The 19,438-nt window shown below is 43.2% G+C and overlaps 1 protein-coding gene across 2 annotated transcripts in view; it reads right to left on the minus strand.

Annotated features, from left to right (window-relative positions):
* micall2a (mical-like 2a) overlaps positions 1-19,438 on the minus strand; it is a 75,437-nt gene that overhangs the window by 42,418 nt on the left and 13,581 nt on the right. Inside the window, exon 17 of one of the 2 annotated variants that reach the window (XR_015090204.1) lies at positions 11,747-11,905. The gene's annotated coding sequence lies outside the window, so the exon portion shown is untranslated. Of the gene's footprint in view, positions 1-11,746; positions 11,906-19,438 lie in introns of those variants that run through there. The other variant, XM_086056437.1, reaches the window with a different exon arrangement.

The following is a 19,438-nucleotide window of genomic DNA, read 5'->3' on the forward strand; positions in this document are numbered from 1 at the left end:
TATTCTCCGAAAATGATGACTTCACAACAGTAAAATGCCAACTATAAAATGACTTTTTATTTATTTTTTTGGTATGAATTTGGGATTATTTAACGAGCCCGGTTGCACGGTTGAATTTGGGGCTCATTTTGTCTCGACCCAGCGCCGCTCTCCTGCGCAGCCGTCCGAAGAACAAAAGGTGAATTTCACGGCTGCTCAATGAATTTAATTCCCTCCATTTCTATGCATTATAAATGTACATTTCTTTCAGGGAGGATTTCTCCAATTTGTGCAGGGGCGAGGGTTGCTTCTGCTGATGGCGGCGGCGTCGGCGGCGGGCATATATGGGTCAGAGACCCCGGCGCCTTATCAGTAATTCGCCATTGCCTGGTTATTAAGGACAGCTTAGGTGGAGAGGGCTGGAGTAGCAGGAGGGGTTGAGGTGAATTGATTGCCTGTGGACATGTTAAACATGACCCTGTCGGGCCTCCACTCCACTGCTAAAACGCGCCAACCTGTGCGCCTCACTCCAAGTAATCAGCTGAGGCTTTAATAAAATTCAGAAAGCCCCGAGAAGACACACACACACACACACCCACACCCACACGCACTCCACCCCCCGAGGGAGTGCTGCAAGTTGAAAATAATCGAAAGCCGCGAGGCGATTGGCATTTACACCATGTTTAGCGTAGGTAGCATCGCAAAAATCTTCCTAAAATATTTTCGGGAGCCGTTACTCGATTTGTTGTTCGACGCGCTCGCTAAGATTTTTTGCGCCAAGGGCCGGTTTGTAGTGGTAAGCGGATCAATCCAAATATCGATTATACTGTATCGATACCGATGCTCGTGTTGACAGTGGCTTACAATACGGTAAAAAAAACGCCCATTCGGGAGTTCGGGGTTAATTTTTTTTGTGTACTTTTCATAACTATTTTGTTCTGACTTGTATTTATTTTGGGTGTAATCACACTGTTGATCACTAGATGGCGGCACACTCTTTGACACTAAGTTTGACTAAAGAAGAAGAGTTAAAACAGGAAGTAGAGTATTTCATCTCAGACTAGTTGCTGCAGAAGATTGCTGAACACACTGGGGAACACCAATTTTGTTGTGTTGGATCTGATAGCAGTATTTAACTCATTTCAGGGCGTGTAATCCAAAACTGATCTCAGTTTTTCTGTAATCAAGTTTTTCAGCTATGGGAGCCCCGTTTTCTTTAAAAATATCAACTAAATGTGTATAAATAAAACACTGAGATGGAATAGTTACAAGCTTTGAAGATAAAATAAAAAAAAAACAGCATAAAACAAAATAGAGCTTACAAGAGTATGCCCACAAGGTTTAAAGAAACGCTAGCACTAATCCTCTTAAATTCTACCTTCTGTTTACAGATATTGACAGCACTGACCTATTGGGAGCTGCACACACCTCTCACCACACCGTCTCAATTATGACTGCACAAAGAAATTGCCACATTGCTGTAGATGAGTCCAATTGTAATAAGTTGGCAAGCTTTACTACAGCTATCAGTGGAATTTTGCTTATCTGCTAAGATGTGGAGGAAAAAACTTGACATGCTACAAAAAAAAAAAAAAAAAGGTCCCGCAGACTGGTACTAGCCCGCATCCCGGTGGTTAAGGATTGCTGGTTGAGCACATTGGAAAGTCATCAGTTTGCAGCAGCCGGGTAATTAGGGGCCTCAAACCCTCCCACCCTATGGCAAAGAAGGGGGTGTTTCCCTTGATTAAGGCCGACTGGCGGGGGTGAAGCCCCCTTACGCAAACAACAGATTGAAGTTCATGACGGTGGGTCTCAGCTGCCGCAGCCGAGCCATGAATTGCGGCCGGCGAGAAGGTGTTGACAGCAGCAGCTGGACATCACCAAGTGATGAAAAGCGAAAGCGAGAGGAGAGCACTCCACTGGGGAAGAGGTGGGCGGGGGCGGTTGATTGGGGGGGGGGGGGGGGGGGATCATCTACTGGCTGGGAGCGGAACTGCAGCCTCCAACAATCCACGAAGAGTACAAGATAAACAGTCAGAGAGGATTTGATGTTTTTCTTCATTTCTTCAACTTCATTTTTGTACAATTACAACCTTTTCTTCACTATAATTCAAATGTATTTTCCAGAATGCTTTGAGTTTATTCCTGAAAAAGTACTGCTTTGTTTTTTTTTAAACCCAATATAACATACTTAATCCATTTTTTTAAAAAGTGGGGGAAAAAAAAGGGAAAAAAACCGAAAGGTACGATGTTTTCTCATATTTCACCTTTTTTCTTGAAAAATTACTCAATATTACTCAACATAAACATGTTTTAAAATGTCTGTTTTTGCAAAGAGTACACTAAAAACAATGTTTATTTTTGTGATTGTAGTTTGCAGTGGTGCAGATTTATTCATATGCCGCATTTCATACATAAGGTATCTCAATGTGCTTCACATCATAAAAAGACATTTAAAAGCCAAGTAAAGAAATAAAAAGTAGTTTACTGAAATTACTAAAAGAACTAACAGTGCAAGAACACGATTTTGGAAAAAGTGATGGAAGAAAAGCTTAAAAAGACTTTAAATCATCTATGGGGAAAATAGTTTTTCAATTTGGATTTACAAGAATCTACACTTGAGCTAACTTAAATTATATTGGCAGCTTATTCCATCACCCTGTGCAGCATAACAGCTAAATACTGATTCACCATGTTTGCTTTGAACTCAGGGCTCCACTAAATGACTCCTGACTACTTTATAATCAATTAGCATTTCTTTGATGCATTATTATTATTAACCTTTTTGTAAAACTGAACTCTACAAAACGAACATTTCATTTTTCACTGCTTATGAAAAGTTCACGTACCCCTTTGTCTCAAGTCTCTTACTGCTATCTCGCTTTTTCCAGAAGTGACTTCCTCCACACTTCTGATTGGCTAAAATCATTTCTGCACGTTTTTCTTTTTCATCCCGGTGGACTCCCAGAACGAGCGGGGCACCAAACGGCTGCTAGCGCATAACCCCACGTGTGCGCTCTGTGACGTTTATTGTCGCTGTGTCATCATATCTCAGACGGGAGTGCGCAATTTATGGCGAGCACTTCACTGGTGAGGACAGGGCGAAGCTTGTTTAGCATCCAAATGATGAGGAATGACACGGGACAGGCCTTTTACACGGCCTCTCTGACCCCCCTGCACGCGCGCGCGCACACACACACACACGTCCATTGTCCCCTCAGCTGCACGATGGTGACTGATGTTATTGGAAATGAGAGGTGTGTGTGAGTGTATGTGTGTGTTTGATGAATAGAGATGGTGCCCTAAGGTGAGGACAGACTATATTGGTGTGATTCTACTATTCACTATTAATGAACTGCCTAAAGGTGCAAATTAGCTTTTAATGGGTGTTACTTTACTAGCCGTGCGTCTACCACACACAAAGACATTTTACTTTTTTTTTTTTTTTTTTTTTTGAAGAGAAGGAAGGGGAGGATGTGAAAGGGGATGGGCAAAGCAATTACAATGTGTATTGTCTGCAGTTATGGTGAAATAAAACACAAATATTAGCAATCAGATTATTCTGGAGGGGGAAAAAGGGAGGTGGTCGGTGTTGTCGGTTCCTGTGGACTGAGGTGAACCACTGCAGAGTGTGTTAGCCGCACAAATTTGGACTCTTTATTTCAGAGCATGTCAATGTGTCAAATGTTTTTGAAAAGGTACTAAAAGCAAAACAAAACATCAATTTAAAAAGAGATATCAAAGTATTTCAGGCTTTTAGCAACACAGTCTCAACACAACAATTGACAAGAACATTTAGCAAAAAGACTAATAATACTTTTAAATTTCAAAGTGCCTCTTAGCTAGCTCAGCAAACCGTACGGGGCTTCTTTGAAGCGTCGACAGCAGCCACAAGCTAATGAGCTAACATCGCCTAGCTAACCTGGAAGGGTTCGTCGCTCCGGTCCAACTTTATGTTAGCATTAAGCTAGTGGACCATCTCAGACAAAATGACATGGTTTTGGTGTTTAAACATACGCTGTTCAATTGTCTTTTGTGTATGTGCCAGTAAACTTCAATTGGGAGTGACAAAGAAACAGCTTGAAGCTTCTTTTCATTTCCCTCAGAGAGATGTTATACGATAGGCTGCCATTTCCTGTGTGGGATTTCTTTAAAAAGTGTGTTTTAGTAAATGGATGCGTGTTTTAAACAGTGATTTAAACAGCATTTAAACTTTATTCCCAATGTTTTTTTTTAACGTGGTCTTTCTACATCACACATTTTTGGGTCATACACCACATGATAAATGGGGGTTCAATATTAGGCATTATTCGCTGGCTAGCGTCTATTTTCCGTGTTTTAACAGCACAGCATCCGAGAACACGGCGCAAAATCAATTGGCTTATTGATTGCCGACTAATTAGGCAAAGATAAATGGTTGAACTAAATAAATACAGTCGACAGTAACGAGCCGATAGAGAGCACAACATCCTAATTGACTTCTGCATGATACGGGGGCCACCTTTCTATTGGAGGTCGCCTCGGGTTCATCCGAGCGGGAGTCAACATATTATTTATTTTATTTCCCCAACACGTCTCTGAGTGAGTTTTTATGTGACGTGACCCTAAGTGTGCATGTGTGCGTGAGTGTGATCAAAAGCTAATTAGTGTGAGCTGACACAGGGGCTGGCCCGTGGGTCAAAGGTCAGGACCGATGATACGACGGGAGTTTGCTCATTAAAGTGGATCACATCTGAATGGAGCGCATTTTCCCCTTTAAACACAGTTTTTTTTTTTTCTTTTTATGTAAAATAATACATCGGAGCTGGAAGTTGAAAAGTAGTGTCGCCCTCTAGAGGCCCGGCAGTGACAGGCCTCATATGTCAAGTCACTTTTTTCCCCTCCAACGCATAAAAAAAAAAAAAATAAATGCTAGTGGTCCGCTTGCATCGGGGCTAAGGGGGGCCACATCCAAACAACAGAATTGTAGTGATCGCCCCCTATAGGAGTGGAGTTGAATTGCGTCACCTGGTAAGGACTTCTCATTCAAAGGAGTCGGGAGTGCTTGTTTGGCCTTGGGGGAGGTATGCACCCCACTGAGTGACATTTTACATGGTTGTGTGTGTTTATTGCTGAGCTATAGTTCATAACAACGCTGTCAGGTATAAAACCTGGCATGTCCAAATATGGTCAATTTTCATATTTTATCACAAAGTGATAGTATTGGTCGCTTCCCACAACGTCTGTTGTTAACACATTATTAACCAATTGAAATCCAGGGAGCGCCCTCCACAGACAAGCCTCATTCGTCATGCAACTTTTTCCCCTGGAAGGGTATTAAGGAAAATGCAAAGAAGTAAATTAATATGCTCTCCCCTCCCATTTGGCGTCCCTCACACTCAGTAGTTCCTCGCCCGCACCAAGTGCCCTTGTTGACTCAATTGGATTAGTGCTAATATGTAAACACAGGAGGTAATCCTCTAATGAGAGCAACTAAATAAGTTAAAATAGCCTAAATGTCAGCAGGTGTCTGCCAGGTGATCGGTACGCAACCGAAAAGCGGCATTAGCGCGGCGAGGATGTCGGGCGGCGTTGTGACCCGCCAGGTGACAGCGTAATTACTCGCTTGTAACTTAGCGGGATAATAGCAAGAGCGCCTCCGGGGGATAAGACAAAGACCTGTTAATTATTAAAGCCTCGCATCAGGACCACACCAGAGAGTTGCAATTATTAACGTTGCTGTTCTTGTTTGTGCTTAAACGCCAGCGCCGCCGTTAATATGCTCATTAGGCAAAATGAGTGATTTTATTATTCTTGATTTGGTTTGGGCTTTGTCGAACATATCAGGGCTCAGCTGTCGTCACTCGGTGAGGGAGAACAAACGGGTCACGTCCTGAAAAGCAGCATTCTTTGATTGGTCAAAATGTGAGTGACTTGGGTGAGTGGTTTTACAACTTTTTTTCTACAAATCTTTTTTTTTATTCAAATGATGAAACAAAATTTTACACCAAAAAGATTTTTGGGTAAAATAAATCATATTTGTAATATATATTAATATTTATAAATTTCTGATATCACAATAATTCTTTCCTGAAAAAATACCTTCGCAAAAAAGTGTTCCTTTTTCTGGCAGAATTTTTTGAAAAAAATAAAAAAATGAAAAAATATCCGTAACGGATTTACTTGTCTTGAAAATAATGCAAACGAAACTTCAAAAAACTTTTCGTAAATTATTCTACTTACAAAAAGTGTTTACAATATTGCAGTCATCTATTTTAAGAATATTGCATCCTTCTCGCGTAAATTCAGAAAAAAACACTGATGAGCACATACGAGAAAATCACAATCAAGATCTCAATTAAGTTTACGTTTGAATCGCTGCCCTCCTGCACTTTTTCCACACAATCACACACAATTTAAAGGTAATACGCGACAGAACTGCAATTGAGCAAATGCGCTCTAATTGAACGGCGTTGCTTTAAAAGCAAACGAGTCAAGCGCTTTAATGAAACGCCGCTGAATCAATAGCAGACAATATTACAGCTGACAATGGAATTGTTAACAGCCACAAAAGTCATCCAGTGGCGCAACAATTATGTCCTACTTGTACGCGTTTATTGGCTCGAACAGACTTTTAAACGCATATTGCCGATTTAGACGTCGCCGGATGATCTCGTTGGACTTGTTTGTTCATCGCCGAGCAGTCGGAAGGGATTTAAATATCACGAGTTGTGATTAAAGTTTGATCTGGCGTTAAATCCCTCATTTCTCCTTATTTCCTTTGGAAGTGCTGCTTGGAGGCTTTTACGTCCAATTTGGCGTTTGACGAAACAAAAACAACAAGCAGGCAATTAGATGGCTTCTATTGTGACGCCGCCATATGCAGCTTTTGGAGAAGGCTTTTTCCTGGTCTTCCTCCTCCCTAATGGGCCCCGCGGGGACAAAGGGGTTAATTGATGCAGATGTTGATGGCTTTTACACATGACGCAGGGAGCATCTCCCCAGTGGCTCCTATTAGAGGCACTTTTAATGAAGTGCTAAACACGAGGCTTCCCCTGCACCGCGCTCCATCCCCAGAAAAACTCTGCAAGGGAAGCGCTCTGTAGGAAAAACACCCACACGCACACACAGATAGAGGAAGCCCCCCCATTTCAGCGCCCACCCGCCCTCCAATCAATGCGCCTTTCACATCTCATGGAAGACGGCGCGAGAGGAAGTCAATCAAGGAGGTGTTAGCGTTACCATAGCGCAGGGAAAATAAAGAGGGTGGAAAAAAAAAAACAGGAATAAAAAATAAAAGAAAAAAATTTGGTCGATTTCAACCAGTCGAAATTCTCCAATGATGTTTCGGGGGTTTTGGAATCGTTTCACTTTGAAAATATCGAGATTAGAATGGTCTTTTGTTGGAGGTATATCTCTTTAAGGAAATGCCACGGTGACAGTAACCGGAAAAGTTCGTTCCTATTGTAAAATGACAACATTTAACTCATTGCATCATACCCTCTCAAACTCAGCACCCCAATATGGATTCGAATTGTAGTCCCACTGAAATGAACTGAATGATATCGTTCCGCTTTAAAAGAAACCGTCCTTGAATTGCATCGCACCCCATATATTGAGATACATATCGAAAACTCTGTTATTGGACAGGTGCACAGCCTCAATCAGATAAGTAGATAGACAGTTCGATAGACAAGAGCTAGCTCTCATCTTTCTAGCTAGCTAGCTAGCTAGCTAGCTAGCTAGAAAGATGAGAGGCGGAGGCGGTTCAATCTTTTCATCCCTATTACAACAATTGTCTAATTCAATAAAAAAAAAATTTAAAAATCCAAATAAAGCATTTGTTTACACTCCTAAATTCCCCTGTTCAATATAATGGACCAATTGAGAGAGTCTGCCATTTTCGTAAGACAGTAATTGTGGTACAAACTGTGCAAATATAGACAAAATTAGGGAAAAATACATCTAGACTCATCCCCCCCCCCCCCCCCCCGACGCACTAATTTCACACAAAAAAATCCACAAAACAAATAAAATAGCAAGCGTCCAAAAGTAGTCAGGGGGCGTTGGGCCCCGAGTGATGCTAATGCTAATGGCGCTTCTCACGCAGCGTTAGCAGCCCGCGCTCACTAAATTGTGCTCATTAAAATGACAAACCCAAACACACACGCGGGCACGCGCGCGCACACACAGTCAGTCAGGCGTGGTCTTCAGCTGTGTATGGCATCTGGCCCTGACACCCCACCAACCCGCCCTCCCTCACCCAGCTCCCCCGAGGCTGCCACGTGAAGGCACCAATGCGAGTGCGCCCAATCACATTTGAAAACAATCAGCATCCCTTTCATATCCAATTTAGCCACCTGCCACAGCAGCCCATTAGTGTCGGCCATGACGTACTATTAAAGCTTTACATACATGCATCGATGTAAATAAATATATAACGCAAAGAGCGTGAGTGTCTTCTTCCTGCTCCTCCTCCTCCGCCCCGATCCATCACGAGACGCCAATTTCAAAGCGACGTCTTAATGGCGGTGTCAGCGTATTAATTAGAAGTGTTAATGAGCTAAAAAAGCAACCCAAATTAAATTAATGCAGACGAGCGAGCGAGAGAGAGAGAGAGAGAGAGACGGAGAGAGCGAAATTAGCTCCAATTTCTGTAAATGACTCTGAAGTGTGCGCAACATATCAGGCGGCCGCGTGCGCTCCCATCCCCCCTAAGCTAATCAAGAGCTACATTGCAATTAGCTGCTTAATTAAGGCAACACTCGGGCCTCGCGCAATCCGCCACAATTAAGTAACGGCTGTTACAGCATGAAGGCGGGCCTGTGTTTTTTTTTTTAATTTTTTTTTTTTTTTTTTTCCTCGTATCCGAGCGCTTTAATGGCCTGCGGGGGATTTGCGGGGCGGCCCCCGAGATGTTGCCAAGATGGAGAGCCTTCTATCTCACGCTTCGCTGGGGATCTTTTGCTCCGGCTGGAAGCCTCGCGCGACAGCGATTGGAAGGGCCGAGACGTGGCAATTGGCACCAACCGGCGACGGCGGCGGCCTAATCATTGGTTTTGTCGCTTCGGCTCAAAGGCTTCCGGTTGGAAGCGGGAGCGGCCCACTATTGACACTCGTGGACCCCGTTAGCGGCGGCCAGGCCCCGACTGTGGAATGTGTTGTCCCACAGTGCCTGCTGGTGTGTAAACAGCGACGGAGACAGAGCGCAGGTCGGGTCGACTCAAAGTATGCGTCCTTTTTCTATCGAGCCTGTCCTCGTTAGGGTCACAGGTCAGCTGGATGAGGATCCCAGACAGGTTGCCGGTCAATCGCTGGGCACGTATAGATAAACAAACATTCATACTTATGTATAGTGTTGTTGGTAGCGCGCTAAGTCGAAATACAGCCACCATTTTGAGTTTGTGTCAGTTGAAAATGAACAGCATACTATGTGCTGTCAATAGAGTGTTAGCTAGCTTCAATAACACCACAAGAGAGAACGCATCCAACCTTGAAGGGGAAAAGGAAGAAAAGAATATGTTCCCATTAGCTGAAACACGGCATTCTGATTCATTTTGCGTTTGCGGAATATGAGTTAAGCAGCAAAATCCACCCCTTTTCAGGGGGCGGCCATTTTGTCATTTCTGTCGACTGAAAATGACATCACAACTACTCGGGGCTCAGGTAACGACCAATCACGGCTGACCTGTTTCAAACTGAGCCGTAGATGTCATTTTCAGATGTGACAAAATGGCCGCCCCCACAGATGGCTAAAAACGAGTGGATGAACTCTTATTCCACAAACGCAATAATTCTCAGACTGCCTTGTTTAAACGAGTGGGCTTGCATAGAACATATTCTTGAAAAAAAAAAAAATGATTGGGTTGACTTCCCCGTTTAAAGGGAAAATCCCAAAATATTGTGTCGGGGAGAATCTGGCGGTGCGATTTCAGAGTGCGAACATGAACAGAGCAACCCCCGGGAAACAACTCAATGTTACTTCCTGCTCGGCTGCAAACATTTCCAAACACGGGCAAGCTTGCACTGGGGCACTCAAGTTGTCACGCTCATGCAAGTCAATTTCATAGCACCTGCTGCACGGCAAACCAAAGATTGACTTGGTCTGGGTAAATTTTACACCGGATGGGTGGCCTGGATCTCCGGGGACCCGACTATTTGTGTACAACACGTAAAAAGTCTATTTTGCACAGAATGTCCCCTTTGAAGGGCGACTAAGCCCTCCTCTCCGCGCCCGCTTTTGATGACATGGCGAGGGTAAATATTCAATATGCTTTGACTGGTTGGGAGTCTTACAAATCAATTTGCAGTGTCACGACATCCACTGTGGAATATGCAAAGCGCAGATAAGTAGCAGCTTGTCACCCAGCCAGCGTTGCTCCTCTTTCGGAAATAAAACCGCCACCTGGCTGCCGCGTGAAACTATCTCGTTGAAATCCTCTCAAAGGTTAGCGCAGTTATCTGTCACTTAGCGCGCGCGGAACATGCCTTCCCCTTCGCTCTTTCCTTCTTGTTTTGTGTTTTATGCCCTTTCCCGCTTTAGGATTCGCGGTGGCTGCCGGGCAAGGTTCTATAATTAGAAGGCAGTTGAGTTGGTTAGCAGGTAATTTACCTGCAGGCGGCACAAGTCTAATTATTGCCTTTGAAAAGCTCATTTGGCTTCAAACACTTCAGGTGTCTTTTCTCCTCTCCCGTCTCGTCGTCGGCAAAGGTAAAAGTGTCCCGGAGCTCTGCGGATTTCCACATCCACGTCACGTTCGCCTCACGACTGTGGCATGTTCAAGCGCGTACTATGAAAGAATGACAAAGAAAAACTGGACTTTTTCCAGTGAGGTTAGGAGGAAAACCTCATTGTGTGGTTGTTGGAACGCAACGAGTTTAACTATTTACTATTATCTATTAATGTGCTTCTGTTTTGTTTGTTGACCGATTCTCACCATTCCAAGGTCAACGTCCCAAAAATTCACACAATGCCAGCTCTCAATTTTCTCATTCCAACAATTCAATTTTCCCATAATTTCACATTTTTCACCCCAAAATTTCAAATTCATTCCCAAAGAGACATTCAACAACAGATTCACATAACTCCCATTCGAAATTCGATATGTTCGGCTACTTAAATTCACCCTGGGAATAGTTTTCAAAACATACCAAAAACTCCATAGTTTTCACCAATATCGTTCCACATCATTTCACAACATTCGATATTCCACATCATTCCATAGCTATCAATAACATTCCATACTTTTCCACTAATGTCATTCCACATCATTTCACAACATTCAATATTCCACATCATTCCATAGCTATCAATAACATTCCATACTTTTTCACTAATATCATTTCACATTCAATATTCCAGATCATTCCATATCTATCAATAACATTCCATATAATTCAAAATTTTTCACCAACATATTTCATTTTTCACAAACAGCATTCCACATCATTGCATAACTTTCAATATGATCCCATAGCATTCCACATGATTCCACATTTGTCTCCATCAGCATTCACATGCAATCTCTTCAGAAATTGCAATTTCTAGTTTTAGTTTTGTTTTGATTGTGCTAAAATATGTTCTACACTAAAATACCATTGATGGAGTAATAACAGGGATATAACCTGAAAAGAGCAGCGCCCCCCTGTGGTGACGATTTGAGGCACTGCCCTTTTTTTTTTTTTTTTTTTTCCAACAGGCCGAGCCGGTCTGCTGCCAGATGGTGGTTTGTGAGTGACGGCAGACGCATCGCGCGGCGGTCTCGGCGGAGTGAGTGGGCTCACTTACTTGATGAAAATGTGTTGAAAAAAAACCCAAAAACGATGCCCCTTGACTCCGCCTCCGAGGGAGGTGGTCAGTCACAGCTCGCCATTCGCCAGAGGTCTGCAAGCTACGGCTCTAGAGTTTCATGTGGCTCTTTCATCCATCTGCTGTGGCTCTGTGTGACTTTGGAAAATAAAAAATAAAAAAGTATTGAAATTTAAATTACTGGTTTCATTTTTCCAATGAAATGACACATTTGAAGATTAGGATCCTCTTGAAACATTAACACTTTTTAATAGCTCAAAATATGCGATTTACAACACCTACTATCATGTATAATTACTGTAAGTATCGTAGTATCCGTATGTTGGATGTGTGTTTTGAAGGGGCGTGGCTTAGCCAAGGACGTCCTTGGCTGGAGTCGATTTGCCCGAGTTGTAACCCACAGCAGCTCCTTGTGAGTGTTCTCATTTTGTTTTTGTGAGCTTGACTGTTTGTCATCTTCAGGAAATGGCAGAAAGTGCATCAGGGACTGTGGCTCTCCTTACCCACATGCGAGGGCATCAAACAGGCATCGCATTTATCACCGTGACGCTACCGTGCGCTTTGTTTTTTTTTTTCTTTTTTTCCCGGCGACGTGAGGAGATTCCGTGCCGAGTGACGCTTGGCTGACGCGCACCTCCCGGCCGGGGCTGTAATGTAATATTTCATTTCAAAGCACCTGAGAGACAGTCATGTGATAATTTATTAAGCCGCACTAATTGAGAATCCCATCAAAATATGTAATTAAACACTTAAGCGTAATTACCCAGCGCAGTAGGAACCCAGTGAATTAATTAAGGGTAAAAAAAAAAAAATGCATCAATTTATTTGAATTCATTTGTCCCCTTTCCACTTGTAATGATTAACATTTTAATTGCCTTAATCTGAGCGAAACAAAGTCGCACTTTATTTGACAGGAAACCAAGGAATCCGCACTCATTCGGAATTGTTGCGGGTAAAAGAACATAGCAGTGACCTTTTGACAGAGGTGGCATTTTACTCAAAATTGAGCGTCCGTTATTCGTCATCCGTCTGCAGCGCGGGTACCCTTCCGTTGTATACGTCATTCGGATTTTCCGTCAATAGGCCGGCCCGCCTCTATTTTTAAATGGGCATCCATCGGCGAGTCCCGACTAAACTAGTGCTGCGGCGACTCGTATCGCCATGGAAACACAATCGAGATTTTTTTTTCGAGGGGTTTAAAATAGAAAAGGTTGGGCTCGGACTAATCTCTGGTATGTGAATGCCGGAGAAACAACACAATGTAGTCTGATGTGAAAGCATTTGTGTTATTATCAGCAGCCCGGCTGGGTTTGATGTATACCTGGAGAGCAACCGAATATCCGCAGGCCACTACTGCGTGTCAGGACCGCGAGAATGACACACACGCACGCACGCACGCGCGCGCACACACACACACACACACACACACACACACACACACACAGAAAACAGGAATATCTGTGGCCCCGCTGGAGCCATTTACCTTTCTCTGAGTAGGTTCAAGATATTAATTAAGATAAATCTACCTCAATTCTCACATTCTACCATCTGCTTATTTATCAGAATTATGTTAATCGTTTCTGTTGGGGCCCGGAGAATTATTGCCCACTTTGACTGCGTAATTCCTTTTAACGTTGGTGCGCCGTCTTGCTTTGCATATGGATGCCGTGACATCTCCCCGGCACGTAGCGAGCGGGCAAAGTGGACACGCATACGGACCATGCGACAACCGCAGGTTTGCTATAGTGGAGTAAAAGTGTTTAGAATTCACCTCCCGCCAACTTAAAACATTTTTTTTTTTTTGTTGACATTTTTAGTTTTCCAGCAGTTGTCCATCCCTGTTCTATAATGTCGCGGGGTCAACAGAGGACGGGATGCAGAGATGTGGCTTGTCGTACTTTGGAGTTGTGCGGTTAGGGGGTAAAAGTGGCAAAAGCGGGACAGATCGGATTCCCGCTCAAGCCGGGGAGGACTAATGAGGGCGAGGACGGGGCGAGGCGATGCGGCGCGATTAAATTTAGATCTGGAGGGAGATCTTGACCCGCGCTGGCCCGCGTCTAAGTGACATTTGCTCAAGAGAAACACACTGCAGCTGAGGCTTATTAACCTTTTATAGATCCCAGCACTGCCGTCCCACTTAATTGGCCACTGGATTATTCAATAGGCCAAAATCACAGTGATTTCGGCCAACAAGGCGGAGGAGAGGTCCGGTCTGTGACAACGTACCGCCGTTAAATACAAATTGTCTCGGATGACCTTTTGACCTGCGTCAAGGACAATACAAAAAAATAAAATAAAATGATTCGGTCCAAGAAAAAAATCATACAAAGTTGTTTCCAGCAATGGGCAAATTAGTATTTAGCCTAGTACATTGTTTTTTGTTACACCCCCCCCAGGAAGAAGAAAAATAATTGCACGCCTCCCCTAGCCGTGACTATAAATTGTATAATTCATCTATAAAATGATTTTGAGTGCACGTTTGCAGTGAAGCTCTCTTTGACATTGAGAGCGCCAATGCCAACTACTGTAGTGGATGTGCAATTACACTTTATTTTGGTACAAAAAAAAAATAATTGTTCCCTAGGGTCACATGCAACCCCTCAGTGGGGACCGTCCTTGGTCTAATATTAAGAAATATAAATGTGGATCAAATTGTTGCCATACCCCATCTATTAATGAGAGAAAAATAATGAAGGAAAGGAAAAAAATTGTAATAAAAAACTATAATGAAAACTAACTAATGGCATTCAGACGCTGCATTTGTATTGTGGTTTAACAGAATTGTTAAAAAAAAAAAAAAAGACCTCATGAAAAATGATCATACCATTAATATTTTGGTGCACAACCTAAAACAATTTTTGTTAACTTTTGATGACCTTCCTCAAATTACCATTTTGGTGTCAACCTTTTGTATATCACATTACGACTTAAACCACCACTGATGTCCACTGATTTCTCAACCACACTGATGCGGAACTGTAAAAATAAATACATGTACTTAAGGGATGACGCATACAATGCAATGTGTCCCCTGTGACAAGCGGGACATTACTAGATGGTGGATTATTCAATCTCCGGTTTCTAATGGTGATAAATGTCACATGCGTGTACGGCTGAGCAAAGTAATCTTAAAAGGATCCCGCCGCAACTTGAAAAGTGATCTGAAATCTGAATGCAGAGATCATCATCAGGCTCAGCGAGTGTTGATTCAAACACCAATCAGGGGCCCACTTTGACGGTCTTGTCCCAGTCAGCGCAGATGACCGACAAGGCGAGAGAACATTGCTTGTCAAGTGTCTGGTGGCGAGCAAAAGGAGGGAGAGAAAAAAAAAAAAAAAAAAGGGGGGGATCAACACATTCCAAATGAGCAGACATAATCCCAGTGAATGTGAAGTTAAGCCATTTCATAATTAGCTGATTTCCTAATGTATGCCAGGCTTTAATGACCTTTGCAAATGAGAATGCTTGTTTGAATTCTGGCCGTCGCTCACATGCTTTTTATCCCTGCCATATCGGGGCGATGATATGCGTAAGCTTAATGAACACGTTGAATGGGAAGCGGCGGGCTCGGGATGAGGGAAGATTGCAAATGCATTTGCACACCTTGCATATCATCATCGCGGCCGTAAAGTGGCGTCGCCCCGACCCTAGCAACGCATTTGAAGCCTTTCCCTTCAATTAGGTGCACTTGGTCTGACTCGCATGGCTCTCGTTAAAGCGCCATTAGCATATTACAGCACAGCTCCGCCGCATTTGAAGGCGGCAAACGGATTGGCGTTCACTGGCGCAGATGGCAATAGGATGATTGCGTCTGTCGGCGTTCAAGTCGCCTCACATGCAACGGGATTGCCACTCCGAAGTTGTCATATGATGACTTTGTTCACGTTTATGGTTTTGGTTGTTTATTTTTGTATGCATTATTGAATGGGTTACACTTAAATACATGAATGAATGAATAAATACATAAAAAAGGGGGTGGGGGAAGGTTTGAAAGTAAATATGAACATTTTATTTTTCTTTTCTTTTATAAAGCCGACAAATATTTAACTTTGCAATAGAGAAATGTTTCCAATTTTTGTGATTTTAATATTTTCATATGCGAAAGAGATTCTTCACATTTTTAATCCAAATTTTTCTTCCGAAATGTTATGACTTTTATATATATATATATATATATATATATATATATATATATATGTTTTTTTTAAACCTGAAACATAATGAAAACTATTTGTTTTTAAAATCTGACAAGGGCAATTTGGAAGTGCTTCATATTCAAGACAAACTTAAAAGGGAAGTCAACCCCAGGTTTTTTTTTTTTTTTCAAGAATATGTTCTATGCAAGCACACTAGTTGAAACAGGGCATTCTGATAAATATTGCGTTTATGGAATAAGCGTTAATCCACTCATTTTTATCCATCTCTGGTGGTGGCCATTTTGTCTTCTGTCGACTGAAAATGACATCACAACTGTTCACAACGACCAATCACGGCTCAGACTCAGAAAACAGGTTAACCGTGATTGGTCGTTGTGAGCAGTTGTGATGTCATTTTTAGTCGCCAGAAACAAAATGGCCGCCCCTAGAAATGGCTAAAAACGAGTGCATTTTGCCGCTTAAGTTACATTCCACAAATGCAAAATTAATCAGAATGCCGTGTTTTAACTAGTGGGCCTGCTGTGAACAAAAAAATATGTTTAGGTTGACTTCCGCTTTAAAAAGCGACATTAAGAGCTAACGCTGCTTATCGGCTAAAACGGCCACTCGGGCAGTGGCTGCAGCGCCACCCTCGACTTGCCTTGTAAATGGTGACAAACGTGAATTTGATTCTTGAATTTCAGCGTACTTGAAATACTAGCGTGCACCACGCACAACATGTCACGTAATCTGCACAACAGAGCACATCAACAGTCGCCAATCAGCAAAGGAAGCCGCGGCTGCAACGCGTAGCATTTTAGCGAAGCGGCGCTGACGGCGAGGAAAACACACGTCACTTACGTGTGTCGGCTTTCACGCCCGCTCATAATCTGTCTGGGATTTCATGTGTGTTAACACAGCTCCCAAAGCAGAGTGCAAAACACTTGAGCGGCGCTACATAAATGTCTCCATGTAGCAAGTTGACAATAAACAAGCTATTCACTGGCGGGGGATTTGCATGGCAAATGGGCGCATTAGCCGCCGCGCGGATGGGGAAAGACGGCCTCAGAAGAGACGCGGCGCTTTGTTAGGGCGGCAGACGAAAACTCTCGGCAGATTAGCGGCGGCCCTGACCACGGAGCCGGAATAAGCTAATTGCTTAATTAGCTGACCCAATTCCGTAAGCTTCTTTGGGCATATTAACAACAGCTAGGCCGCAAATACTTCACAGAGGCTTGTGTTTGTTTTTATGGAATTACAGTAATGAGGATCAAACACAAGTCAGCGGTGACGACGAGGTGCGCTTGTATTTACTGTATTCATCCTCGTCAGTGCAGATTTACACGGGAAAAGGAAGCTAATTTGTTTATGCGCCGCCATCCCTCGATGTTTGTCTAAACAATTACGCCACTCCGGGGAGTTTTCCCGCCCCTTTTTAGGCATCGTTTCTGAGCGATGAGGAAATAACGAGGGGGAAAGTATTCGCATTAGATGGCTTGATGACTGAAATTGATTAATGTACATTTTTTTTGTGAGGGGGGGTGGCAGCGGCCAATGCTCACTTTACATACGTGATCTCAGCTGAGCACACGGGAGGCAAAAGAGCGCTATTTGCGTGAGAGGAACTCATCTATATGCTAATTCATCGGCTTCATTTCGTCCATACAGGACTGTTTACCTATTAGCTTGCGTGCATGTAAAGGGAATTGGAACATTACAAGCAAAAAAAAAAAAAACCACAGAAAACGCTGAAGAATTGTCAGCATTAGCATTAGCCTGTTCCTGTTCTTTGTCTTAACTGGAAACAGGAAGCAACTTTTGTGTTTGTTGGCATTCATTCCGGAGCGTGGACCCAAGGTTTTTATAATTAACGAAAATAAGTGAAATAACAAAAACTGAAACAGAAAAAAAAAAAAATGTAAACAAGCCAAAATAACAAAAGAGTGTTTTTAAAAACATCAATGAACTGAAAGATATATTTAGTGGTATGACAAACTAACAATATTTACCATATGATTGTCTGTAAGGAGGAAGGGAAAACAGTCATTTGGGAATTGTAGTTCACTTTATTACACCAGAATTATTGATTATGATCCATGTAGATCAGTGCTTCTGACAAAGAAAGCTTTAAGGTTAATGTAGCTCCCCCAAAATCTTCCACTGTGAGCTGCTTTACATCAGACGACTTCTTGTTTAAGTCCTGGCATCATAATGTCCTTTATATATATATATATTTATATTTTTTGCTTATTAGCCTTGGCCCGAACACAATTGGGAGTAAGTCAGACCACAAAAACGGGATTAAACACGTCACGGAAACCCTCACAGAGCCTTTTGAGGACTTGCTTGACAGCTCAACTTACAATGTTAATGTCACTCCTCATGAGCCGCACTGAAAGAGATGCAATCAACCCGTCCGTGTTGAGATGTCTCTTGCGTTTAAGAGGATGACGACCCCCCCCCCCCCCCCCCCCCAAGTGCCCCCCTAAAGCCAAGACCCCCCCCTTTTGCCTTTCTTATTGTCTGTGGCGAACACAGCCGAATTGCCACTTACGGCCGCTAAGAGCCGGACGTTTCATCTCCAAGCTTCCTCTGGTCTTTTCGCTACTCATCCCATTTCCACTTCCTCCAAAAGTGCCACCACTTCATTAACCTTGCCGTCCGTGAGATAAAGAGGCAGTGCATCAAAGCGCGCGCGCGCACACACACACACACACGCGGGCGGAACACAAACGCTGCATGACACACACGCAGGCCCGTCGAACACGCATGAAGGAGCCTTTGTGGAACAAACGGTCATCCGTGTGCCAGGGAGCAGCGGAAATCCACACGGGGAGAGCTACATAATCGCGTTTCTTCGAGAAACTCGAATTTATCTAACTGCTATCAACGCGAGGAGCGTCCTGGCTAATCCACGAATATCGCAGACCGCTACCGTAGGTACTGGTAAGTGATTACACAAAGTTCACGGTTACCACGGCAACAACAGACAGACAAGCCATACTTCTTATTAGAAGCCAGCGTACCATCCAAGTGATTCCGGCGCTGTTATTTGGAGCTAAAATTACTACATATTGTCGCTTTAAGGAAGATTGATTGGGAGGTGATGCAAGTAATTGCTGCTGTCACCAGTGTGACCCGCACACTTCAGACTCACGGGCTCCAAAGCCAGCCTCGGCCCGATGAGTAACGACTCCCATTTAAAAAAAAAAAAAAAAAACATGAAAGTGGATGAGAGCAAATGTATTAACTGAGTCACAACATTGTTTTACTTGCACCACATACAAATCTCTGTGCTGCATTTAATCCCTCTACCCACAGTTTCTGCGAAATGGAGGATATAAATTATTTTCCTTTGGTGGAAACGGCAAATCCCCGTCTGGATTCTGTTAAAAGGCTTAAAATGTCACTAAATGCCAAGGCTGAGACTCCCGCTCGCGCGCTGGGGTCTTTAAGACAAGATGTTCAAGCGTTGAAAGTTACCTGAAACCGAGGAGGTTAATATTCTTATCGCCGGGCTTGTGTGAAAGTGGAT

The sequence above is a fragment of the Filicampus tigris genome, chromosome 16, assembly GCF_054856515.1.
Source record: "Filicampus tigris isolate MCC_2025a chromosome 16, RoL_Ftig_1.0, whole genome shotgun sequence".
NCBI lineage: Eukaryota > Metazoa > Chordata > Actinopteri > Syngnathiformes > Syngnathidae > Filicampus > Filicampus tigris.